General features: G+C 42.1%; 1 protein-coding gene across 6 annotated transcripts in view; it reads right to left on the bottom strand.

The window, feature by feature from the left end:
• Positions 1 to 27,674, bottom strand: part of NFATC1 (nuclear factor of activated T cells 1) — a 392,300-nt gene that overhangs the window by 212,576 nt on the left and 152,050 nt on the right. The gene's annotated exons all lie outside the window — the stretch shown is intronic.

Below are 27,674 nucleotides of genomic sequence, written 5' to 3'. Positions count from 1 at the left end.
AAACCATAGGGGAAAATTATATAAATGGCATCTAAAAAGATAGGTATCTATAATATAGGTGCCTTATCTCTCTTTAATCACACTTAGGTGCCTGTCACAGAATTGCACCTAACTTAAAACTTATTTAAAAAACTAATTAGGGTATTACATAAATATGCAACCTCCTATTTCAAGAATTCATTAAAAAAGAGTCTGTTAAATATCAATAACAATTTACAATAAACTTACAAAAAAAAATTTGTGAAAATTTAATATACAGTAAAACCTTGGATTGCAAGTGTTTTGCAAGACAAACAAAACATTTTATTAAATTTTAACTTGATATACAAGCAATGTCTTGCAATACAAGTACATACAGTATACACACATCACAACTGAGCCAATGGTTCTTCTCTCTCTGACGCTGCAAGAGTGTAGTGACTGTTCTAAATGAGCGAGGTCTTGCAATACAAGTACGTATAGTATTTTGTATTAAATTTTTGGGGGTATGGAACGAATCGTCTGAGTTTCCGTTATTTCCTTTGGGGAAATTTGCTTTGATATTTGAGTGCTTTGGATTACAAGCATGCTTCTGGAACGAATTATGCTCACAAACCAATGTTTTACTGTACTTCTATTCATAAAATAATTAACATACTACAATCATTGTTACTCACAAATACATACACCCCAATGACCAGAGAACATCCCTGTATCCCAAATGCACAGCCTTGAATTCCTGTTCAAAAGATATTGTTTTAACTGCTTTGTAATCTTCTGATGTTGTGTTGATGATTTAAAAAAAAGCATCTTCTTCTGTTAGTCAATTCTATTAACTGTCTTCACAAGAATCAAGAACATAGAAAATCTCTCTCAATACCAGTCTGTGTTTTGCTAAACAGCATCTTCAGGAGTAGAAAACTATACAGGAGATTCTCAGGAACAAACTTAACCTTCCTGTTTCTTATACATTATAAGCCACATGAAGACTGCAACAGACAAACCCCCTGTTTTACTAAGGTGGGCTAAGTGTTTTAGCACGCGTTCAGTGCGCGCTAACTGCCAACATATCCACAGACTAACATGCTTGCATTAGCAGTTAGCACATGCTAAAACGCTTAGCGCACCTTAGTAAAAGGAGCCCCCAAAGGGGGTTACCAAACCCAGATCAATGCACATACCCATGCACATAACTTAAAACTTAGGCACATGTAATAATAATAATAATAACAGTTTATATACCATAGGATCGTGAAATTCTATGCGGTTTACAATGATTAAAAGGTATTATAGATCAAATGGAATAAACAAAGTTCAGAGTTGGTGAATAACAGTTCTAAAGATCATTTGTTGAGGACTAAGATTGGATAGGTCAGTTACCTAAGTACTTCAGGAACAGATGTGTTTTTAGGCATTTCCTGAATCCCCTATAAGTAGTAGGCACGAGCAGTTGTTCCAAGTCTTTACCCCATAATGCTGCTTGATGTGAGAAAAGATGTTGGTGGTGACTTTTAAATTTACAACCTCTAACCAGTGGGGAAACAAAGTTCAGATGTGAACTTCTAGGCCTATATTATAGGCGCCTAAGTCTTTTAGAGAATCACGCCTAGCAGCGCCTAAGTCCTTCTCTGCCCCTAAACATGCTTACTTTTGAGTTAGGCACCATTAGGTGCCATGTGATAAGAGCCTATCTTTTGAAGAATGTCTAAGAAGACAGGCGCCTATCAACCAATTAATTTTTTTTTTTTTCAATTACGAGCTTGTTAAAGCTCAAAATTGAAGTCAATTTACTAATTAAGTTAGGTGCCTATCTTTAGGCACATCTTATAGAATTTCCCCCATAATGTTTTCTTTATAAAACAAGTGCAACTTATTGTCCTTTGTACCTTCCCTGCCTAGGCACTTTTTCATAAAATTATCTTCTGCAACATTCACATATATTTCATGACACATTAAAAAAAAAAAAAAAAATTTAAACTAATCATATGAAACATGTATTAAGCACAATATACTCGTTCTATCTGGGTCTTGCTCTCCCCTTCACTAGCTCAAAGTCAATGGACCACCCATGAAACCTCCTGTTTCTCTTTTTGATTTGCCCTTTTCCCAATCATTCCAAATATCCACCCTGACCATCTAGAAGACTTCATTTCTATCAAAATGACTTCCAGTGATATCTAGTGCCACTTAGAATTGCAAACCTTAAATTGCATGCAGCATGTGTGAGCCTGGCTCATCAAGGGGGCAGAATCATATATCAATGGATAACATGGGACTGGTCCAAGGTGAACATTTAGCCAAGGCTCTCGCCAATACCTATAGTTCATCATCTCCCTCTCCCTTCCCTACTCTTGTCCTGCTATCCAGCAACTCTCCTTCCCTTCCAGACTCCCTCCCCCAGTTATGTGTAATCTAATCTAAGCACTTATAGACAACTTAGTCCCAACAAAGTGATCCAACACACTTCACGACAACATATTAAAATAAAATCACAGTAGGTGCTCAGATTTAATTAGACAATTAGATATCCAGCATCTCTCCTTCACTTTCCTATATCCCCCACCTTGTCCAGCATCCCTCCTTTTTTTTTGTACTCTCCTCTACTGTATCCAGAAACTTGCTCCTCTTCCCTTTCCCCTGCCTCTGCTTCCACCATACCTCCCCTCCCCTCTGTCTTCTGCAGCTCCACCCAAGCAAGAAAGTCAGTGCAGCAGTGGGTCTTTACCTTCATGTGCCACTCTTGTTCTTCTGAGTCCTACCCTCTCCAAACCAAACTTCCTGTTTGAGGAGGAGGGGCACAGCAGGTCTTGAGTATGTGTGGGTTCTCAAAGGCCTACAAACATACTAACTGCTTAAGTCTTCTGCTGCTGGTCGTGTCAGCACCATCTCACCATCCACCAATTTCTGACATCTCAGGCAGATACCTAATCTACCCAGTTGTAACACCAATCCCAGGAGAAAGAGAAAGTCCAGGATACAATGCATCCACTTCACCTCCATAGGGTTATAAGCTATTAGCAGGTAAATATAAACTGCTAAGGGGGGGGGGGGTGATCTCTTATTTAGGAGTTGTTTAGTATGGTTTTGTGTTAAATATAGCTGATGGTATCAGTATAGTACCGTATATACCACATTATAATTAATTAGGTAGTTAATAAGCTATTTAATAATTTAGCACATGGAAAATTTAAAGAACTTGGATGTGCACTTAATAGGGACAATATGTGCCAATATTAGGGAGATTCTATAAATGACGTGCAAATTTCCACAAGCAAAATTGGGCACAATCCTTAAATGCAATGCAGATTTAGCACGTGCTAAATCAACACGTGCGCTAACCGCTAATGCGTCCATAGGATAACATGCACGCGCTAGCGTTTAGGACGCGCTAATATTTAGCGCACGCTAAAAAGCTTAGCGCACCTTTGTAAAAGAGGGGGTACATTTCTTTACTGACTGTAGGCCATAAGCTTCTAGGATATTCTGATATTTAGATGAATTAAGTTTTCCTCCCACTTCAACAAAATTCCCCTGTGTCACCAGCTATCACAGCAACGAAGCATATTAGCTTAATGGTTGGCAAAGCATTCTTTTCTCATATGCATCCTTGTGGTTATGGTTGAACAGTTCAATTTTCTTTCCATCAATTAAAAGCACTTTGTTCCAAAAAGTTTTAGATATCAAGGTTTTATTTTGTATACTTGAGTTGATGGCTTTCATGGTGATGAGATTACAGAAAATTATTTCTTTTGACAACTTTCCCATGCAGATCTTTGCTGTGTAAGCAAGTATACTGTAGACACCTACTCCAGTGTCCAGTAAAATTTTTAATAGGCTGGTTGCAGTGATCTTTGGGCATTGTTAAGCAAATCCTACCCGTTTTTGGACAGTTGTATCAGAGCTTTTTGATAGTCTTCCAGATCCTGTCTTAACATCAACACTTTCATTGAAATTGCTAGCTACAGTAGAAGCATTTAGAGCTATTTTTATTATAACTTGTCCCTACTTTGCTTTCAGAAGGTCAGAGAGCAGCTTATGAGGAACTCAGTTGTTGAAAGTAGAGAAAACTATCATGACTTGTGATGTAGAAGTGTCAGAGTATTAGGGAATTGTTATCACCTGACTAACCGAAGACCTAACAAGTCAGTCAACTTTTTGAGTCTTATTAGCAACTTAGAAAATTAATAATGAACAAACTGGAAGGGGGGTCCACATTTTTGTACCTGTCATATTCACTTTTATTATTTTCAAACTGTTAAAATCAGAAAATAAATAGTAATTTTGCATTAAGTTCGCTGAATGATGTGTTTAACTTCACACCATGCAGAGGTTGTGTCAGCTTCTGTTCAGTTAGGGATTCATTGAAACATATAATTTGACCAGGAGAGCCTGAACTTTTGCACACAACCATAAGCCCCACAAAATGACAAAAATTACCCTGCATGAATTTCCAGCCTGGTCTGTTAGTTGGAAAGCTAAGCAAGGCAATGTTCCAATCATTTTAGAAATAAAGGCAAGAGAGCAATTAATTCAGTGCAAAACCAGTGATATGTTTAATAATGACTAACCTACTGTAACCCTTCTATCAACTGCAGCCCACAGGAATGTTAACATTTAGATTTTTTTTTGTATAAAAAAGTACAAATCACCAATTAGCATTATTATAATTAATCATACAAATGAATAATCTGGCTCCCTAACAGAGATTTTCTTCTACTTGTTTTCCATTTTACTGGCACATGGTTGTGGAAAAGAGAACCTGCTGTTATAGGCACTGAGGATGAATGATTAAGTGAGATTACTATTATTATTATTCAATTTTATTTTAATTGAGTTTAAGCCTTCCATAGGAGAATGCACCAAAACCATAGAATTAGGGCTGATGCAGCACGCGTTTCTCATACCATTTGGTCTTACAGTCAAAAGCACAAAGCCCAGAATATTATAAACAGGTATTACTAATAGAAACATGACGACAGATAAAGGCCCAGTGGCCCATCCAGTCTGCCTTTCCCCATCATCCATTATCTTCTCTTCTTCCCATGAGATCTCACATGCCTGTGCCACGCTATCTTGAATTCAGAAACAGTCTTTGTCTCCACCACCTCCACCAGGAGACCATTCCATGCATCTACCAGCTTTTCTATAAAGAAGTATTTTCTTACATTATTTCTGAGCCTAACTTCATCCTATGCCCTCTCCTTCCAGAATTTTCCTTCATTTGAAAAGGGCTCACCTCCTGTACATTAACACCACAGAGATATTTAAACGTCGCTATCATGTCCCCTTTCTCCTGTCTTTCCTCTAGAGCAGTGTTTTTCAACCTTTTTTGGGCAAAGGCACACTTGTTTCATGAAAAAAATCACGAGGCACACCACCATTAGAAAATGTTAAAAAATTTAACTCTGTGCCTATATTGACTATATATAAAGTAATTCTCTTGAATAGGAATCAAATAAACACAAAGAAAGTATTTTATAATTACTTTATTATGAAATATTAAGTAAACAGAATAGTGAAAAATTATAAAATACTTTATTCAGTGCGAAACCTGGGCCTGTTTGGCTGAACACAAAGCTGATATTCTGGCTGGAATCGAAGAAAGACACACACGTAGCTCTTCGTCAACAGCTCTCAGTCTCTCTCTGTATTTGGTTTTTATAGCATACAAAAATAGACAAATATACCCTCCATCCTTTTTATTAAACCACAATAGCAGTTTTTAGCGCAGGGAGCTGCGCTGAATGCCCAGCACTGCTCTTGACGCTCATAGGCTCCCTGCGCTAAAAACCACTATTGCGGTTTAGTAAAAGGTGACCATATTGTAAAATATAGACAGCAGATATAAATTCAGAACTGTGCATAGTAAGTGAAGGGAAGTTTTCATCTCTGGGAATTTACCCAGTTAACTATTAAGTTATTTGGGCAAATTCCTTTGAAAACTGTGGTAATACTGCCTCCACTTTGCTAAATTTAAAATAAAATCATTTTTCCTACCTTGTCTGGTGATTTCTGGTTGCACTTTCTTCTTCTGACTGTGCATCCAATCTTTCTTCCCTTCTATCAGCCTGTATGCTTTCTCTCCTCCACACCTCATTCCCTCCCCCAACTTTTTCTTCCTCTCTCCCTGACCTTTCTTTCTTTTTTTCTGTTTCTCTTCTTTCCTTCTGTTTCCCTGCCTGCCCCCTTTCTTTCTTTCTCCCTGCCGTTCCCCAAGCCACTGCCACTGCCGCTGCCATCGGGGAACAGGACCCACCAATGTATAACAGGCCCCAAAGCCGACACCGACGCATGCTCTCCCTGACGTCAATTCTGCAATCGGAGAGGAAGTTCCGCCCAGCCAGGCAGCGATTGGCTGGCCCAAACTTCCTCTCCGACTGCAGAATTGACGTCGGGGAGAAGAAGACTTATCGGCTCAATAGATTAGATCGCCAAGACAAAGTGAGTCCTGGGTGATCGACTCACTTTGCCTTGGCGAGCTACTGGCGCCCCTGCCTCGGGCCCCCTGTCAGCTCCGGGCCCCTGAATGCAGGACTGGTAGTACTGCCCTGATGGCGGCCCTGCGGCACACCAGGCAACATCTCGCGGCACACTAGTGTGCCGCGGAACAGCGGTTGAAAAACACTGCTCTAGAGCAGGGGTGTCCAACCTTTTGGCTTCCCTGGGCTGCATTGGCCGAAAAAAATGTTTCTGGGGCCACACAAACATGCAAATGCTGCAGCAAGACAGAGGAGGGAGCCGGCAAGACAGTAAACATCCGGAGGCAGCAGAGGAAAACACTTTATTGCCCTCGACCGGGGCCGCACAAAATACTTCACGGGGCTACATGCGGCCCTTGGGCCGCAGGTTGGACACCCCTGCTCTAGAGTATACATATTAAGTTCTCTAAGTCTCTCCCATACGATTCATGATAAAGGCCACCAACCATCTTTGTAGCAGCCCTCTGGATGACTTCATTCTATTTATATCTTTTTGAAGGTATGGTCTCCAAAATTGCACATAGTATTCCAAACGGGGCCACACCAAAGACTTCTACAGAGGCATTATCACCTTTCTTTTCTTACTGGCCATTCCTCTCTTTATGCACCTATGCATCTTCCTGGCTTTGACCGTTGCCTTTTCTACCAGTTTTGCCCCACCCCCAATCACCTATTCTTCCTCCGCGCAGGAAAGTTCCTCACCTCCTATACTAGACCTTTCCCCTGGATTTTTGCAGCCCAAGTGTATGACCCTTCATTTTTCAGCATTAAATCTTAGGCCCTCTTTTACTAAGGTGCGCTAACCGATTAGCGTGTGCCAATCAATTTAGCATGCTCTTCACGCTCACGCGTGCATGTTAGTCTATGGACGTGATAGCGTTTAGCGCGCGCTGATCGGTTAGCGCACCTTAGTAAAAGAGGGGGTTAGTTGCCAGTTACTTGACCATTCTTCAAGCTTCACCAGATCCCCCCCTCGTGTTATCCACACCCTCCGGGGTATCTACCCTGTTACAGAGCTTGGTATAATCCGCAAAAAGGCACACTTTGCCAGATAGTCCTTCCCCAATAGCACTCACAAAGATGTTAAATAGAGCCAGCCCAAGGACAGATCCCTGCAGCACTTCACTAACACCATCCTTTTCCTCCGAGCAGACTCTGTTCACTACTATCCTTTGTCTCCTTCCACTTAACCAGCTTTTAATCCAGTTTGTCAGTTTAGGGTCCACACCACATGCATTCAGTTTATTTATCATAGTAACATAGTAGATGACGGCAGATAAAGACTCAAATGGTCCCATCTAGTCTGCCCAACCTGAATCAATCTAAAAATTTGTTTGTTTGTTTTTCTTCTTGGCTATTTCTGGGCAAGAATCTAAAGCTCTGCCCGGTACTGTTCTTAGATTCCAACTACTGAAGTCTCCATCAAAGCTCACTCCAGTCCATCTTCACCCTCCCAGCCACTGAAGCCAAAACGGCCATATGCAAGTCTGCCCAGTGCTGGCCTTAGTTCTTCAATATTTACTATGATTTTCTGATTCCAGATCCTCTGTGTTCATCGTACGCTTTTTTGAACTCTATCACCGTTTTCCTCTCCTGTACAGCACCATGTCAAAAGCTTTGCCAAAATCCAAGAACACTACATCTAGCGCCCCTCCCACATCCAACTGTTTGTTCACCCAGTCAAAGAAATCAATCTGATTCATGACAAGACCTGCCCCGGGTCTTGCAGTCTGTTCAAGTCTAAAAATCTCACTATCCTCTGCTTAAAAAGAATTTCCATTAGTTTACTCACTACTGAGGTCAGACTAATCAGCCTGTAATTCCCAACCTCCTCCTCCCTACTTCTACTCTTGAGCAGAGGGACCACATCCACTCTTCTCCAGTCATGCTACCTGTATTTAACATACAGGCTTTGCACTAACCATGCATTAATTTTTGTTTTGTACAGTTAGACCCTGATTCTATATATGTAACCTAAAATATTGGCGCCAATTAGTGCAGTGCTAAGTAAAGTGTGATTATATAAAATATAGGTGCACTGTATAGAATCACGCGTAACATTGCCCAAGTGGCATTAGGCATTGTTAAGTGTCCTAACTTTTAGGTGGACTGTATTTATGCCAGGGTTTTCCAGACTGTTTTGGTCTTATAGCCTAACTATTGAGTGCACAGCCTTAATTCACAGGGGCTATGCGTCGGCAGTGATCGCATCTCTTCTCTGTAGCTATAAGAACTCCACAGTGGTGGCCCATGAGAGAGCTTGGAAATGTTTTCAGGCCTAGTGTGTCCAGAAACATGAAGATCCATCTATTCTGTTGGTGCCTCGGATCCTAGATTTCCTTCTGGACGATCTGTCTAAGGGCCTGGTTTCTCTCTCCAAGTTCAGCCTGCTGTTCTCTTCTACTTCAACCCTATTTCTCTTAGGGGCTCCTTGGCATATCCTTCAGATGCCATCTATTGTCTATGGGGCACACTGAGGCTTCGGCCACCTGCGGCTGTCGTGTCTAATTTGGAATCTCAGCCTGGTTCTCCGCTCTTTGGCTCATCTGCCTAATGAGCCTCTGGAACAGGCATCATTAATGGATCTCACAATCAATTTTCTGGTGGCCATGGTCTCCACTCACAGGGTTTCTGAGCTTCAGGCCCTTTCCTACCAGAATCCCCCTCTGCGTATCACGATTCCAGTGTCTTCACACTGTTCCCTCCTTTCTTCTGAAAGTGATTTCCATCTTCCACATTAGCCAAGTTGTCCAGCTTCCCGCCTTTAATCCCTCTGGTTCAAGGGGCCGGGGCCAGGGCCAGGTTTTGTGGTCCCTGGATCTACGCAGGATCCTGTTGAGGTGACTGGTGGTCACAAATGACTTTCTTGTCTCTGACCATCTGTTTGTGCTGGTGGGTCCTGCCCTTAAGGGTAGGTTGGCTTCCAAGGCCCCTATTTCCAGACAAATCCACACAGCCATTTCCTCTGCTTACATTGTGGCTGGTGAGAAGCCCTCCCTATTCCGTGGAGGTTCATTCTACTCAAGGTGTTTCCTCATGCGCTTTACTCCCTTTTGCCCAATTTAAAGGCTCAATGTGGCAGCTAAGCAGGCTGATGCTTTAGGCTCTTCCATTTTGGCAGCAGGCTCATCATTCCCACCCTGACTCTATGGGACTGCTCTGTTACATCCCACTAGTCCAGGAATAAAGTGGGATTGTACAAGAATGAAAGATTAGATTCTTACCTTTGCTAATCTTCTTTCTTGTAAATCCACGCTCAAATGTCTGGAACCCGCCCTGTGAGTTGCTGATTTACCGATGGCCTTTCAAGTGCTGGTAAGCTGAATTTCTGTTTTCTGACCAGCCTTTCTCAGTGTACCATCCGAATGTATTTAGCACTTTCCCTTGGGGGTCCTGGTCCCAGCACCCCCTTCCGTCAGTGTGAGCTCTGTCTCCTTATAGCACTGATTTTGGTTGTTCAGGTTCCTCCTGTGTCATGACCTGTTTCAATTGTTTATGATTGTTCTGAATTTCTTACATTTATAGTTACTTTATTTGATATACTGCAATTATAAACACAAAAAGTTAAATGTAAGTGGTTTACAACATTATAAGAAAGGGTGACATTTCAATAAACACAAACAAGATAAAACCACAAAAACAAACAGGCACAGATGGGGTAGTGCTGCCTGATTCACAATTCAAATCGATGCACCGATTCACTTTGGGTGAATCGATTCATATTTTTTTTAAAAGTCGGCCTGGCCGATTCGGTGACTGACCCTCCTCTCCATGCCTTCAGAGTGCAATAGGGCTTTTTTCCTTTCACTGTCACTGTTTTTTTTATTACATTTTTTTAAAACGTACCTTCCCACTGTAGTTAGGCCTCTGCTTAGACCAGGAACAGACTCTCATTCAACGCCACCGGCTCACAGTAACCGAAACAGGTGATTTCTGTGCGCACCCTGCAGCCATTTGTTCCGGCGTTACCATGGCATCTCGCTCCGGCCCCTGCTGTGGCCCGGATGTGGTAAAATTATCACTCTCGTGCTCTGTCCTGCTAAGAGCCCAGATGTGTCAGAATGAAATGCCACCGGAATTTCAGCAACAGTTCAGCGCGGGCTCCTTTACTAAACCGCCGCACCGCGCTAGCAGTTTTTAGCGCTAGGAGCCACGCTGAATGCTCTGCATTACTCCCAATGCTCAAAGAGTTCCTATGAGCATTGGGAGCAGCGTGGGGCATGCAGCGCAGGAACTCTATGAGCATCGGGAGTAATGCAGAGCATTCAGCGCGGCTCCTGGCACTAAAAACCTCTAGCGCGGTGCAGCGGTTTAGTAAAGGAGGCAGCGCTGAACTGTTGCTGAAATTCTGGTGGCGTTTCATCCTGACGCATCCTGGGCTCTTAGCAGGACAGAGCGCGAGAGTTTAGTAAAAGGGGAAAAAATTCACTTCTTTTTCTTCCTGTGCTAAACACAGGAGCAAGTCAAAACCTTCAGCTAATGAACAAAAGAGACCCGCAGAGGTATTCCAGAAAGACCTAAGTGCCATGAAAATTCCAAATTCTCAGCAAGAATGGGAGATGGGTGTTCAAGTCCCAGCCAGTCCAGATATAATCCTGCAACCTTCTCTCCGGGTGATTAATGAAAAAGTTAAGGAAGTACTGTATTCTCGACCCAGAAAGTACATTCATTGCTCCAGTCCAGAGCCTGCAAAATATGGCTACATCAACATTTTGGAAAGGGCAGAGAACACATGTCGGTAAGTCTTAGATGATATGGATATGCTTGGGTTACAAGAACTCAATGGTGAGCTTGTAAAAATGGGATGTGGGGCAGTGGGTGAAAATATGATGAAGACCATTGAAGTGTTGGAGCGGCAGTGCTACGAGACTATGAATCATGCTATAGAGACTGAGAAAGGGCTAGGTATAGAGTATGATGAAGATGTGATCTGTGGTGTAAGGAAGGAACCAACATGATTTGAATAATGACCAAACAACAAAAGGAAGAAAAAATAATTTTGTTTTCTGTTTTGTGATTACAATATGTCAGATTTGAAATGTGTATCCTGCCAGAGCTGGTGTTAGACCACGAACGTGAGTTAGGATTTAACAGAGAGAGGAAAAGTCTTTTTTGTTTGTTTATTTTGTTTACACCACAGTGCCAGTGTGGTTAGGAGAAGGCAAAAGGGGTGAAGAGACAATAAAATAAGCCCACCAGGATGTTTTAAAAAAACACCCAATTGGGCAGGAAAATCAAATTGAATCGAAAAAATCGATTCAATAGGCTGAATCAAAATTTTTTTTCCTGAATCGGGCAGCACTAAGATGGGGAAGAGGGGAAAGAGAAGATTTACAATATATAATAGGGGGTAAAAAGGGAAGGAAAACAACAAAAGGTAATTTCTTGTTTTGAGCAGATTGAATTTATGTTTCAGGAAGTATCTCCATACCCCTCTCTTTTGTCTTTGTCCTCTGGCTGTTTTATCATGAACTGGATTCCTGGGAGGCAGTCTTGAGGTAAAAGGGGAGGGGCTTAAGACTAGTTCCCTAGAAAAATAACCCACTAGTCCAAGAATAGACCATGGATTTACAAGAAAGATTAGCAAAGGTAAGAACCTAATCTTTCATTAATTGACAGGTGCCTCATCAGTTTTCCTATCTAGTTCTTTCTCAAAGATTGCTGATGTCAAGGTTGAAGAGAGTGAAAGTAGGCGAAGGCCACATTTTCTTGAATCACGTGCGGTATATTAGCATCCAGGTCCTGGGTACTTGAAGGCTGGCACATTCCCTCAGACAATGATGAAAACAGTCCTGCCAATCTAGGACATGGTGGCTTCCAATGCCTGTGTGCTTGCGACACCATGCTCCAAGGACCAAGATTGATGTATGACATCAATGTCCCAGCCCATTCACCAAGCACTGCGAGTTAGTGGCAGTAGGTTAAAATTCTAAAAAAGAAAACTTGAATTATGCCCAAAAACCTAATTATGAGACCAAAAGAAGAAAAAGGACACCCTGTGTGATTAAAAAAAACAACCCACAAGAGAGGGATTTTCTTTAAATTTCAAAAAACTAATAATGATGACAGCAGGAAGCATCTGTTCAACTATGTGGAAAGCTATAAGAAGGTCCTGCGCAATGATGCAGGCAGGAAGTACAACATGTGCACAGTGAATCTGAAAAACAGTTTCTGAAATGAGGTTATGGGCTCCATTAGATGACATTAAGCAGTTGAATGAACTTTCTATCCTTGTTCTCGGAGAATAGGCGCATATGCAAATAGGAGGAAATATTTTTTCACTCAGAGAATAGTTAAGCTCTGGAACCCATTGCCAGAGGTTGTGGTAAGAGCGGATAGCGTAGCTGGTTTTAAGAAAGGTCTGGACAATTTCCTGGAAGAAAAGTCCATAGTCTGTTATTAAGAAAGACATGGGGCAAGCCAATGCTTGTCCTGGATCGGTAGCATGAAATATTGCTACTCTTTGGGTTTTGGCCAGGTATTAAGTGGCTTGGATTGGCCACGATGAGAGAACGGGCTACTGGGCTTGATGGACCTTTGGTCTGACCCAGTAAGGCTATTCTTATGTTCTTAAATATTTTATAAATTATATTCAGTAATCAGTCGTAGGTGCTATGTATACGCACTCTTAGCAAATTTTATAAAAGAGTACACTTCACTACTGATACCACAGGCCACTTTTTTAGCACAGCTTAGTTAAAGCTTTTTACTAGCCTTAATAGGAGTCTGAGTAGATATTTAAAGAAGCAACAGTATTTAGATATTCACTTTAATAAGTACTGATTTTTATAACACTCACAGGTTTCAGTCTATTTGTATGTATATAGTTGTGAGAATTTGTGATTTTAATATGTATGTGTCATATGTAATCTGCTTAGGCTTAAAGCGGAATACTAATTTTTAAATAAAATTAAAAAAACATTATAAAATCCATCTTATATGGCATTTTTCTTTATGAAGTTCAAGATCATATTGTTAAAAGTATAAAGATTGCTGATTAACCTATAACTGCACCAGATTTTTGTGAATGTACCTGGCCTTGTTGCAGAGGGATCTTGCTATGTAAACAGATTTTAGTTCTGATCCTGCCAGACATTTATCCTCTATATGGCAAGACAGATCAGGAACAAGTACGCATATTTTATACCACATTCATATCATCCGAGTGCAGGTTTTGGGGGGAGGGGAGGCCATTTTATAGAGTAACTTAGCAAGTAAAATTAATAATTACAAGGTGATGAGTGTGAGACTGATGGGCAGACTGAATGGACCATGCAGGTCTTTATCTGTAGTATACTATGTTACTAGAGTTACTAATGTGCATGGCCGTATTAGCTTGTGTTAATGCATTGTAATGCTGTAGCACAAATTAGATCTCTAGCTATTAAGGCCTTGCAGGGTATTTTTCATGCCTGCAGGCAAAAATAACACATTGGGGTACAATGAGAGAAAAATACCAACATGAATTAAAGGGTCTCACTGAAAATTCAAATACTGTACTTAATTTATTGGGATTTATTAACCACCTATATGAAGAGATTCACCCAAGCAGTCTATACTCATCCTGTTTCATCAGGAGGTTCCACACTTTCCAGGGTGATCATGAGATCGAACAAAAGCAGAAAGATAGCACACTCTTTCTGACTATACAGATCTATGGGGGGAGGGGGAGTTCTTCAATCTATCACTATTCCACGGAACTAAAATCTGGCATTTGAGACCATAAAATGGCATTCTAGTGAACCAAGTTAAACACCTTCATGTCAAACACAGTCTATTCATATAGGCGATGCTGCTCACCTTTAATGGCCTTCAGTGGACCTACGGAACTATGAAGAGCAACAAAGAGGATTACAGTTGTTCCTGCCAAAATCAATGCACAACTGGCTGAAGAATAGATCTTTGTGATCATGCCAGAGGGTGAGCTGTGGGAATACATGTAATGCCTCTGATGACCACCCTCACTGAGAAATGTCATAAGCCAGTGGAAATATGTTTCTTTTTTTTTTACAAAATCAATTATCACAATTACAATTTCACAAAAGAAATAAAGAAAAGGAATACAAAGAATATTATTCATAATAAACTCACCAAAAAGTGAGAAATCCTTTCTAGCCCACATTATGAGATTTGCCCAAAACCTTTTACAAGAATACCTCACGAAACCATATTGGCCACTGCTGAAAACATGGCAATTGACCCACCATGGTCAATATTCAGACTAGTGCCTAATTAACTCAGCATATAAAGCCTTTTTAGCCAGTTAATGCACTAACTAGTCCTTTTACTAAGGCACGGTAGCCGTTTTAGTGCACGCTAAATGTTAAGGCATGCTAAAGCGTGCTAATGCACCCATTATATTCTATGGGCGCATTCGCACATCTTAGCACGCCTTACCATTTAGTGCACACTAAAACAGCTACCGCACCTTAGTAAAAGGACCCGTAACTAATCCTTTTACTAAGGTGCGGTAGTCGTTTTAGCACGCGCTAAATGTTAAGGTGTGCCAACGCGCCCATAGGATATAATGCTCCATACATGCTCCGCCCTAGCCAGTTAGGGGCTGACTAACTACTAACAATAGTAGAGATATTTAGTGGCAGCATTGGGTTAAGAGCTGCTGAATATCAGCGGCTGGCCTGCTCAGTGGGATTTATCCAGGCAGGACACTCTCCTACATATTGACCCCTTAGGCCCTCTTTTACTAAGGTGCGCTAACCCAGTGTTCTTCAACCTTTTGACATCTATGGACCGGCGGAAATAAAATAATTATTTTGTGGACCGGCACCGGTCCACGGACTGGCAGTTGAAGAACACTGGGCTAAGTCGTGGGTCAGATCATGCCCATCTCCACCCAATCTCTGCCCCACACCCTGCCCCCATAATAGTACTAATTGTAACACCATTTTTCCCATTCATTTTTTCATATATACACACAATATAATCATATTAACAATACATAATGGTTAACTACAAAATTAAACTACACAAAGCACACTGTATGCTTCGCAATATTCATTTCTACCAGAACACAGATAACCCCATGCAAATACGGAACCAAAAACTAAAAGTACTAATATATACAAACAAACCCTAAGATTCAAGACCCTGCATGCAGTACAACCCCAGAGAAAAAGAAACAAATGCATTTCTTCCTGGACAGACAGCAGATGTAAATCAATCACTAAATTCAAAAATAAAATCATTCCCCCTACCGTTGTTGTCTCCCTCCCTCCATGCTGTGCCTTGCCTTCTGACCTGCTCCCGCCTGACCGTTATATGACGCCCCCCGGTGTTATCTTCGGGCCGGCTCCCTCTTCCTTACTGACGCAGTGCACAAAGCCGCAGGTAGCGGCTCCTTGCGCGTCCCACCCCTCATCTGGAAGCCTTCCCTCTGACGTTGCGACATCAGGTGCAGGACGCATGTAGGAGCCTCTGCCCACAGTTTCGTGCACTGCAGCATTGAGGAAGAGGGAGCAGGCCCGAAGACAATGCCGCATTGATCGCACCATGGACTGGCGGCTGAAGAACACTGTCTCGGGCCCATTGCACGTGCCGGCACCGGTCCACATACCGGCAGTTGAAGAACACCATGCTAACCTATTAGCGCACGCTAATCGATTTAGCGCGTGCTAAACGCTAAGGCGTGCATGTTAGTCTATGGACACATTAGTGTTTAGCACGCGCTAATTCAATTAGCACATGCTAATCGGATAGCGCACCTTAGTAAAAGAGGGGGGTTAGTGTTGCAAAAAAACCTGTTTAAAATACATTAATCTACAAATAAATATGCATGAATCAGCTTCACACATGTTAATAAGGCCCTCTTCTATCAAACTGCAATAGCAGTTTTTAGCGCAGGGAGCCACGCTAAATGGCCCTCGCTGCTCTCGATGCACATAGGAACTCAATGAGCATCGGGAGCAGCGCAGGCCATTCAGCGCGGTTCCCTGCGCTAAAAACTGCTATCGCAGTTTGATAGAAGAGGACCTAAGTGTTTTCTCCTATTTTATCAGGGCTGCATTTCAATTAAAATTTAAATCATAATTAAGAATGCAATTATAGGAAAAATGACAAATTAAGGGCTCCCTTTACTAAACGATGTTAGAGGTTTTTAGCATGGGCCAGTGATGTAAATGCTCTGATGCTCATAAAATTCCTATGAGTTTCAGAGCATTTATCTTGCTGACCCAGGCTAAAAACTTCTAGCGTCATGTAGTAAAACCCAGCATAAAGAATTAAAACAGCATGCAGAATAACTATAAACAGCTTTATAGTTTGTATAGCATACTTCAGAAAAACAAGCCTATTTATTTTTCTTAATAAAAAGTCTAAAAAAATTATGGAAAAATGCCAAACATAAATGTTTTTTCCCTATGCATATCCCTAGAATATAGGTCTATCTAATATAATAAAATCCTAGATGCGCATGCGCACTCTTACCTCGTGTTCTGTGATCTCTGATCTGTGATCAGTAGGTCTGTGGCGGCAGGAGTGCGCATGCGCAAGTCCCCAGCCTTACTTCTTCCCAGCACCTACCTACACTCGCCGGCAGGACTGGCCGCCAGCGCTGGACTCCCTGCTCTCCACAAGATCGCGGTGGCGGCTCCTCTCATGAGCCGCACCAGCATCGGAGAAGACTTCCGACGCTGGCGGGGATCGAAAGGAGCCGCCGCGACACCTTTGAACTTTAAAAAAAAATTTGCCCAGAGCGCACCAGACCGCGAGAAGGGAAGGGAAGCGCCGACAAAAAAGAGTCCAGCCGCTTTGCTGGCTACCCACTCACTCAGTAAGTACTTTTTTGTGGTCAGACCCTCCCATCCCTTCCCGATGTCTGACCGGCTCACTTAGTCCCTTGCCACCCCCCCTTCCCTTTCCGCGGTACCGACTCCAAACCTGCAGACTCCAGCAGCGTCTCCAGCACTCTACACACGCTGCTTCGGGGCCATCTACTGCCCTGATTTGCTCTGCCACGTCTCTGATGATGTCATCAGGGACGTGCCAGAGTAAATCAGGGCAGTAGAAGGCCCTGAAGCAGCGTGTGTAGAGTGCTTCAGATGCTGCTAGAGTTGGCAGGTTTGTCGGGACCGCGGGAAGGGAAAAGTGGGGGTAGGGGAAATGCTGCTGCTGCACAGGGAAGTGGTGTGGGGGGGAGGAAAATGGAGGGGGAGGGAATGCTGCTAATGTGGTTGCTGCACAGGGAAGTGGGGGGATCGAAATGCTGCTGCTGCACAGGGAAGTGGGGTGGGGGAAATGCTGCTGCAAAGGGAAATGGAGAGAGAGGGAATGCTGCTGCATAGGGAAATGGGGGAGAGAAATGCTGCTGCATAGGAGGCAGGGAGAAAGACAGACAGCGGGCGGAAGGGAGACAGAAAGAAAAGAAGAAAGACACAGGGGCAGGGAGAGACACAGAAAGACAGACAGACAAAGGGGGCCAGGGAGAGAGACAAAAAGAAAAAAAGACAGCGGGAGGGAGAGAGAGACAGAAATAAAGAAAGACAGATAGGCATATATTCTAGCACCCGTTAATGTAACGGGCTAAAATACTAGTATGAGTATAATTAGTTTGTATAATCTCAAAAGTTATCAGCATGCATCTCTAAGGGCCTCTATTATCAAGCCAAATAGTGTAGAGCAGTGCGGTAAATGCACCAAAGCCCATAGGCATTGAGTGGGCTTTGGTGTATTTGTCATTTGGTACTCGTTACCACAGCTTGATAAAAGAGGGCCTTTCAAAGGGTTGTATTTTGTTAGTCAGTATCTTTTATTGAACTGTGTTATTTTCTTTTATGACATTGTTATTTGGATATGTATTTTTAATTACTTGTTGTAATTACTATTGTGTAAACCGCCAAGAACTGATGGTTTGGCGGTATATAAAAATAAACTCTTATTATATCATGTGTCCGTTGGACAAAAGGGTCAAGAAAATAAGAAGTATGTTGGTTGAAAACCTAGTGCTTTTCACTGGCAGTATACGGTATACAGTATATTCAATATTCAATGACTTGCATGGTTTTACTGCAAACTTTGGAGTCCTTTTACTAAGGCATGCTAATCGATTTAGCACACGCTAAATGCTAAGGCACTCATTATATTCTATGGGCGCCTTAACATTTAGCATGCACTGATTTGCCCAGGCGCCTTAGGCCCCACCTGTGGGCGGGGCTTTAGGACGGCTGGGCCAATCCGGCCCCATTCCGGAGTCGGCTGCCTGCCGGATGTGCAGGTTTGGCACCGAACTGTCCGGCCAACTTGAAAAGGTACGGGGAAGGGGGGTGGGGGTGGGGAGGTCGTGGGGTCGGCCGGGAGGGGTCGCGGGTCGGCGGGGGGGCAATTGGGGGTTCTGGGGAGGATGGCCGTTGGGGGAGGGGGGGTTGCGTCGAGGGCAGGAAGGCCTGGGATCCCTCCTGCCCGTAATGTAGTGGGGGGTGGGGGGTAGGGGGTCGCCTGGGCCAGGAGGGCTTGGGCTCCCTCCTGGCCCGATCGAGACGCGGGGGGGTGGTCGCCTGGGCCAGGAGGGCTTGCACTCCCTCCTGGCCTGATCGAGACGCGGGGGGGGGGGGTCGCCTGGGCCAGGAGGGCTTGGGCTCCCTCCTGGCCCGATCGAGATGCGGGGGGGGGGGGTCACTGGGGCCAGGAGGGCTTGGGCTCCTCCTGGCCCAAGCCAGTCGCAGGGGGGAGGGGGGTCGCTGGGGCCAGGAGAGCTTGGGCTCTCTCCTGGCCCGATGTTAATCGGCAGGGCAAGAGGGCTTGGGCTCCCTCTTGCCCCGATATCATCGGGGGTGTCGCGGTTGGCCGGGGCAAGAGGGCTTGAGCTCTCTCTTGCCCTGATGTTGTCAGGAGGGGGGGGGTCGCGGTTCGACATGGCAGGAGGGCTTGGGCACCCTCCTGCCTGGATGGTTGTGGGGGGGGTGATTCTGTAACCGGTGTTGTTTTTGACAGACACCGGTTACAGAATCCAGCTTTTAGGCGAAGGACTGGCTCCTCCTTCGCCTAAAAGCCCTTCTGTTGGACGTTTGGGGCTTAGGCGTTTTGTTGGTTCATTATGGACAAAAAGTGTAGACGTCGTGTAGGTGTACTTGTAGACGTAGTGGTGATCTGGGCGTTTAGTAGAGGCAGCCCATAATCAAAACAAGGACATTTGTTTTGGTTACGGACACTTTCCCTGCTTCTGCTTTGAACGTTTAAGGACTTAGGCCAAAAGGGGACTTAGACGTTTTGTTTGATTATGCCCCTCCACATGTACATGTATTCTTTTCCAGGTCTATATGATTTTATTATTTTATTTTACTATATTTATTTTGCTGTACCTTATTTTGCAAGGCAAGCTATAAATCAAATGAATTAAAATTAATTTGAAGAAGCAAGGAAAGAAGTAAAAATCTGGCATATGTCTGAGTTTCACAGAAAGTACAGGAGATACTACCTTCACAGGACGTGAAAGCAGAAGGAAAACAACGAAGCTGAATGATTGGTGTTCAATCTCATTTTTTGGATAGAAAGACTCGACACGATTGTGTTTTGGCCCTACATGGAGCTGTCTCAGGAGTTTGAATCTATGACAAGATGATATTAGTATAGGTATTCAATCTTCAATGTTTATTTCTGTATTTCAATATGCATGTACCAAGAGATTAAGAAAAGCAAGCGGCAACCAGTAATGCTCCTCTGTTACTGTCTGCGATGGGCGCCGCTCTTAGGCCCTCTTTTACTAAGGTATTTTAGTGAGTATTTTAATACCAGGTGCGGGAGATGTCTTTGGCGTCCCATTTGAAAGAAGTCTGATCGGTTGGGATACATCCTGAGGGAGCAGGCTTGTGGAACGCTGGCCACCGTTGGTGCACCGATCAACCGAAGTTAAGTGGAAAAGTTTTTCTTCTATCTTTTGTTTTTTCATTAGCAAAGCACAGCATAAAGTTCTTATTTCATTGAAGGTTTTTTGCCAATGAGGTGACCGCTCAACCACCTTTAATAAACCATTTTGGTGGAGGTGGGAGGGCCCTTGTCTGAGGCTTTTTCCTTCATTTTCAAGTCATTTAATAGCCTATGCTGTCCTTATATTACATTACTGGACATTATAGTATTAATCTCCATTGAAAGTGTTTATTATTTTATACAACTTGTTTTCATGACATCTGAGTCATTTGTGGTTATTCTTACTGTACACCACCTTGGGTGAATTTCTTCAAAAGCTCTGTGAATAAATCCTAATAAATAAATGAATAAATAATAATGGATCATTCAACAACCACACTCATTAAAATTTAGCCCAGACAAAATGTAAATTGTATAGATTGCGAGTCTGCCGGGGCAGACAAGGATAAATGCTTGAGTAACTGAATAAATCCATGTAAACTGTTCTGAGCTACCCTGGGAGAACGGTATAGAAAATTGAATACACACATAAATAAATAAATAAAATCCTACAAATGTTGTTAGAGAACAAGCATATTTCAGCAGATGACTAACTTATATGAAGCTATCTCATATTACACACGCATTAAGCATAAAAGTGACCCATCAACAACTTTTTTTCAATGCTTTTTGAAGGATTAAATTAACTACCAGAGAAGCCAGCTATCGGAGAATTTATGCTTTGCTTTTTAGTTTCTCTCCTTTTCTGAGACAGAACACACCCTCATTCACAAAGTGAGCATAGCCCTCAGGCATTTCTTGCCTAGGGAGGGTTAAGAAGTTACACCACTGTCAGATAAGATGTACAGCACTACACTTCAGAAGATAAAGTTGAGGGGGGCGGGCGTGTGGAGAGGTTTCCACAAGCAGCTGTGGAATCCCGGCTTCTGCCAGCCAGGGAAACCCTTTCCAAAACAAGAACCAACTCCTCCTACTCTTTCTTATCTCTCAGCTCAGCTATACTGAAAATTTTAACCTGAGATCTCAGAAAGAAATAACCCAGCCTTTGTTACTTACAGCAATGAAAATTTACCTGACTGAACAGAGATGAGCCAATGAAAAGCTTTAGGGATTTGTTTTTATATTTTAATCCAGCTATCTGACTGGGGACAACTTTATGCATATTGTTTCCCCCAGGCTGTAACATTTAAGAGGCTCCTTCAATTAAGTAACACAAACTTTAGATTTAATAGACAACAATAACAAAAAAAATATATAGAACAGCCAATTATAATTACTAAGAAAATCAATAATTATGATTTTATACTGTAATTGTTATTTTCAAATGTATTAATTTTTTTTCATTGAAGTCTGAGGCCTTAAGCTGTAGCAGTTCAGATCATGGCTTGCAGAACATGACTAACTTCAGGTAATAAACATAAGAACATAAGCAATGCCTCTGCTGGGTCAGACCTGAGGTCCATCATGCCCAGCAGTCCGCTCACGTGGCGGCCCAACAGGTCCAGGACCTGTGCAGTAATCCTCTATCTATACCCCTCTATCCCCTTTTCCAACAGGAAATTGTCCAATCCTTTCTTGAACCCCAGTACCGTACTCTGCCCTATTACGCTCTCTAGAAGCACATTCCAGATGTCCACCACAAGTTGGGTAAAGAAGAACTTCCTAGCATTCGTTTTGAATCTGTCCCCTTTCAACTTTTCTGAATGCCCTCTTGTTCTTTTATTATTCGAAAGTTTGAAGAATCTGTCCCTCTCTACTATCTCTATGCCCTTCACGATCTTGTAAGGCTCTACTTCCTACATGTTCTTTGAAGCAGAAAACGATGGCTTGCTGGAAGGCAATACTCAGAACTGGCATTAGGGGAACACAAACAGGGCAATGGTCTTGGGTCCCATGCTACGGAATCCCTAAGCCTGCCCTAGGCTGAAGAAGGCAGAGTCTGCCAACAGGCTTTGGGGCCTCCTTACAAATATCTCCTTTGGGCCCCAGCATGACTTAATATCATCCCTGCCAGAGCTGTTGCTTCTCTAAAACATAAGTCCCTACATATACTTGTATCATGATTGGATCTCCATTTTCCTCACTGGTATAAGACTGGTACAGTCTCATAATAATGAATGGAACATTAACTCTCACATACTGCTCTGCTGTGGATAGATAAGAATACACTAACTATATCACTGACTATTATAATCCTCTCTTCTCACTTTACATACTGAATTAGTTAGTAACATTGATTCACTGCAGACTGAACTGGAACACAGACCGTATCTCACTGCCAGATCACTATTACAGTAGTAAACACATGAAATATTTTAGAGGTCAATTTTATATCGACACCTTGGTAAATAGAGCATGAACGTGTCTATTTTATAAAGACTTGTCAGGGCTTGGTGCTTGGACATATTCATAAACGATCTGGAAATTGGTACGACAAGTGAGGTGATTAAATTTGCAGACGATACGAAGTTATTCAGAGTAGTGAAGACGCAGGGGTATTGTGAAGATCTGCAACACAACATGGCAAATGAGGTTCAACATGTATAAGTGTAAGGTAATGCATGTCGGTAACAAAAATCTCACACACAAATACAAGATATCCGGGGTGGTACTTGGAGAGACCCTCCAGGAAAGAGACTTGGGAGTACTAGTCAACAAGTCAATGAAGCCATCTGTGCAATGTGCGGCGGCGGCAAAAAGGGCGAACAAAATTCTAGGAATGATTAAGAAGTGGATCACGAACAGATCGGAGAAGGTTATCATGTCGCTGTACCGGGCCATGAAGAAAGAAGAAAGACACAGTACTACTTGAAAGGCTCCAGAGAAGAGCAACTAAAATGGGTAAGGGGCTGGAGGAGTTGCCGTACAATGAGAGATTAGAGAAAATGGGCCTCTTCTCCCTTGAAAAAAGGAGACTGAGAGGGGACATGATCGAGACATTCAAGATAATGAAGGGAATAGACTTAGTAGATAAGGCCAGGTTGTTCACCCTCTCCAAGGTGGGGCGAACGAGAGGGCACTCTCTAAAGTTAAAAGGAGATAGATTCTGTACAAACGTAAAGAAGTTCTTCTTCACCCGGAGAGTGGTGGAGAACTGAAATGTTCTTCCTGTTATAGGGGAAAACTCTTGAAAAGAGGAGACTGAGAGGGGACATGATCGAAACATTCAAGATAATGAAGGGAATAGACTTAGTAGAGAAAGAGAGATTGTTCACCCTCTCCAAGGTAGAGAGAACGAGAGGGCACTCTCTAAAGTTAAAAGGGGATAGATTTCATACAAACGTAAGGAAGTTCTTCACCCAGAGGGTGGTAGAAATCTGGAACACTTTTCCGGAGGCTGTTATGGGGAAAGCACCCTTCAGGAATTCAAGACAAGGTTAGACAAGTTTCTGCTGAACCAGAACGTACGCAGGTAAGGCTACACTCAAATAGGGCACTGGTCTTTGACCTAAGGACCACCGCGTGAGCTGACTGCTGAGCAAGATGGACCACTGGTTTGACCCAGCAACGGCAATTCTTATGTTCTTATGTGCATAAATCAACATTTTATGTGTGAAAATAGTTTATAAAATTTCTCTTTGGAGTAGGGGAGGGGGGTTTCAACAGGGTCTATTCTGTAATAGAATCGAGCTCCTAGGTTCTGTTATAGAATACTAACATAACCCATTATCAGTGTGCCTAACATTATAAGTTAATTGAATTTCGATTCCAGTTTTGGCCCTGAAACTGGCACAAAATCTGGGTTTGAGTTTTAGTTGGTAATGCTAGTGCATTTTTGGCTGAAACTGAAACTCCATTCCTCTCACAATCACTCTCCTCTCAGGCCACTTATTCCTGACAGGTGCTGTTGCCTAGTTAACATGGCTGCTGAGACTTCCTGTGGAAGCCTCACAAAAACTGCCACGAGCTAATTTTACATTGGAACTGGCATAAGCAAGGATAATATCCAGTTGCTCCTATTTATACTGGTTCCATTCTCAAAATGGCTTCTGGGAACTCCTGCGACAGTCTCGCAAGGCTGCCACAGGAAGTCTTGGCAGCCATTTTGCTTAAGCAGTCTGTATTGCTCAAATAATTTTTTTATGGAATGTGCAGTTCTACATCACATAGGGGTCCTTTTACTAAGACGCGCTAGCCGTTTTAGCGCACACTAAATGCTAACACATCCATATGTTATAATGGATGCGTTAGCTTTTAGCATGCGCTAATATTTAGCGTGCATTAAAATGGCTAGTGTGCCTTAGTAAAAGGACCCTATAATATCTAAGTATAACTCTGAAGGATAGATTTCAGAAAGATGTAGCGATACAGAACTTAAGTTTCTTCACATCAATACAGAAGTCAAAAAGAGAACTAGCAAATGTTATAGGTGACTCTGAAGGAGAACAAGACGTGTCATCATTCAGTGAACACATTAACCTCAGTTATGGGTATGCACTGCACCAAAGTTTAGCACAGGAGTATCCAATCTCAGTCCTGAAGAGCCTCAATCTATTCCAGTTTCAAGGATTTCTCAGATGAATATGCATGAGAATATTTGCATGCACTGTCACCATTGCATGCAAATAGATCTCATGTATATTCATTGTAGAAATCCTAAAAACCTCTGGTTCAGCTCATCTACTGAATCCCCTGCTATAAATGTCACAGTAATACCTTTTTCCAAGCCACACCTATCTGTTGTCTTATTGTGCTACAATCCCACTGCCTCTGATAAGTGGACCTGGGACCAAAGGAAAAGGATCCAATAGAACAAAGACTAGAAACAAAGATTACAGGTTTTACTCCCAGAGAGCACTCCAAAGGCCACAGAGCTTGCTCTTATGGCTGGAGAGTCTGTGTATCCCCTGAAGGCCCTGCTGCATTCCACCAAGGTTGGATTAATCTTTTGCACCAATCGCTCTGCTGTCTACTCTGTTGCTGACAAGGAAAGGGACCAATTTGATGAAAGGTAAAATAGCATTGGGGATTCAGTAAATCCCCTGAAGGCCCTGACCACATGTACCAACAGCAGATTCCCCACACACACACACACATACACACAGAAGATGGGCCATTTTGAAGTGATGAGGCTTTCAATAATAAGCATTCTCATATGTTAGACCTGTACATTGGAACTCTTCACCAGAGGAACTGCACAAAGTTCCATCCTATTTCAGTTTTCTCAAACTTTTAAAGACCTGGAAATTTCAGTAATGTTTTAATTAATGTTTTTATATATTTGAATTTGAATATCAGAATACGGTTTCTGTGTTATCTTACACAAACTGCTTTAACATGTGATACAAAGTTGTGTATAAAATTAATCGATCCAATCAAATCTATCTGTATACCCCGGTCTCTACTGTATGCAAATCTCATGCATATTTCACTGTAGCAGTTCTAAAGATCTGGCTGGCTAGGATTGGCAAACACTACATTAATAGGACATCTGATCCATGCTAGTTTCCACAGACTACCCCCTACCCCCCCCCACCCCACAGGCCGGCGAGGTAAATGCTCAGACGCTTGTAGAAATTCTATGAGCATTAGAGCACTTACCTCACTGGTCCATGCTAAAAACCTCTAGCTCAGCTTGATAAAAGAGGCTGTATATTTCCTATGAAATGATGGACAGATATTGCCACAATTCCTAAACTCTGGACAATACAGTATATTTACATCATAAATTCACAGAATATAACAATCTTGGGCAAAGAATATATTATTGTTATTATCAATATATTTACTATACTGCCTACAAGCTTGAAAGCTATTGAAGCAGAGTACAATATAATACTGTGTCTTATATATCACAATTCTCTACAAGGAATTTATGTGGTTTACAATAAGAGTTAAATCAAATTCTTAATGTTATATTTTTAAACTCGATCTTGTTGTTAGAGGGAAGAGGTAAAGGCTAGGAGGTTGGCTATAGAGAAAGAAGATATGTTTTAAGTTTCTTCTGGAAGTCAAGGTAGATAGTAGGTTGTCTCTGATCTTGTGGTTATTAAAGGGAAGGGGTGAAAATAGGAGGTTAGCTATTGAAAGAAGGGATACGTACTTTTCTTGAGTCTAATGGTAGTTAAAGGCATACAGCCAGAATTATTACATGTGCAAAACATGCATTATTAGTAATTAGGTCCATTGCATTCGAGACTTATGGTAAAAGAACATGTGTTAATGCTGCTAGTTCTAGCCAGGGACAAAGGAAGCTCTTTATGGTTGAGGAGAGCCAAACAATCCAAACTGTTTCTTAACTTCCACAGTTGCCAATGTTGTGTGGAACAAAATGTTGGTACAGCCATGCATTCCACAGCCTATGGATCTAACCAATACATGAACAAAGCTGCTTCAAACATGACTATTTTTTATCTATTTCTATTTATCTATTTCTCCAGAATTCTACTGTTCAACGGCTCCCCCTTCTGCTTCTATTCCTTTCTCTCCTCTCTTCTACCTTCCAAAGTATTTAGATCAATGCTGTCTTGTTAAAATGTTTATTTTATTTTTATTTTTCCTCTAACTCTACTTTTCACTTCTCTATTACCCTCCAGGTACTTTAGTTAGATTGTGAGCCTTCGGGACAGTAAGGGAATTTTTCAAGTACCTTTCTTATTTCTAATCTTAATGTATATTTTCTGTAAACCGCTTAGAACCTAACGGATGTAGCGGTATATAAGAAATAAATTACATTACATTACATTACATTACAATATTCTGATGAAGGGTAATTGTGAGCCAATAATGTGTCTCATCTCATGCTTTCTCAGTAAAAATGCTGTCTGAGTTTTACATGATCCTTTTAATGTGTAACCACCCTGGAAAACAATTTAGGGAAGCAGTTTAAATTTATAGATACATTATATTAACTAATTTCTATTAAAACTTTTAGGGTCCCTTCTATCGAGCTGTGCTACAGGTTTTTAGCACGAGCCAGCATGGTAAATGCTCCAACATTCTCAGAATTTCTATAAGTTATGCAGGCATGTTTAAGCCCTGCCCATGCCCCACCCATGAGCACGCCCCCTTACAAATACATGTTATATAAGTGCATATTTACAAAACAGTGCTTAGGTAGAAATTTGGCAGTTATATGCATCGGTGCACGCATATATGTATAAATGCCTTTATGTTAAACATTTGCCAGCATGATGAGTGTATAGATTTTAGCACCTGTGTTACAGAATTACTCCAGATAAGATCATTGTATTTGTAAATGTAGAATAATTGGGACGTTAGTCTTCAAATTTTGAAATAAACATAAAAATGGGAGGAGCCCTTTTGAAAACCTACTATGAAGAATCAGCTGTAATAATCTTTTGCACAAACATTATCTATAAACATGGAATTTCAATT

The sequence above is a fragment of the Geotrypetes seraphini genome, chromosome 2 (genome assembly GCF_902459505.1).
Source record: "Geotrypetes seraphini chromosome 2, aGeoSer1.1, whole genome shotgun sequence".
In the NCBI taxonomy this organism is placed as follows: Eukaryota; Metazoa; Chordata; class Amphibia; order Gymnophiona; family Dermophiidae; genus Geotrypetes; species Geotrypetes seraphini.
Note: the sequence above shows the minus strand (reverse complement) of the source record. Positions and strands in the feature narration are given on the sequence as shown.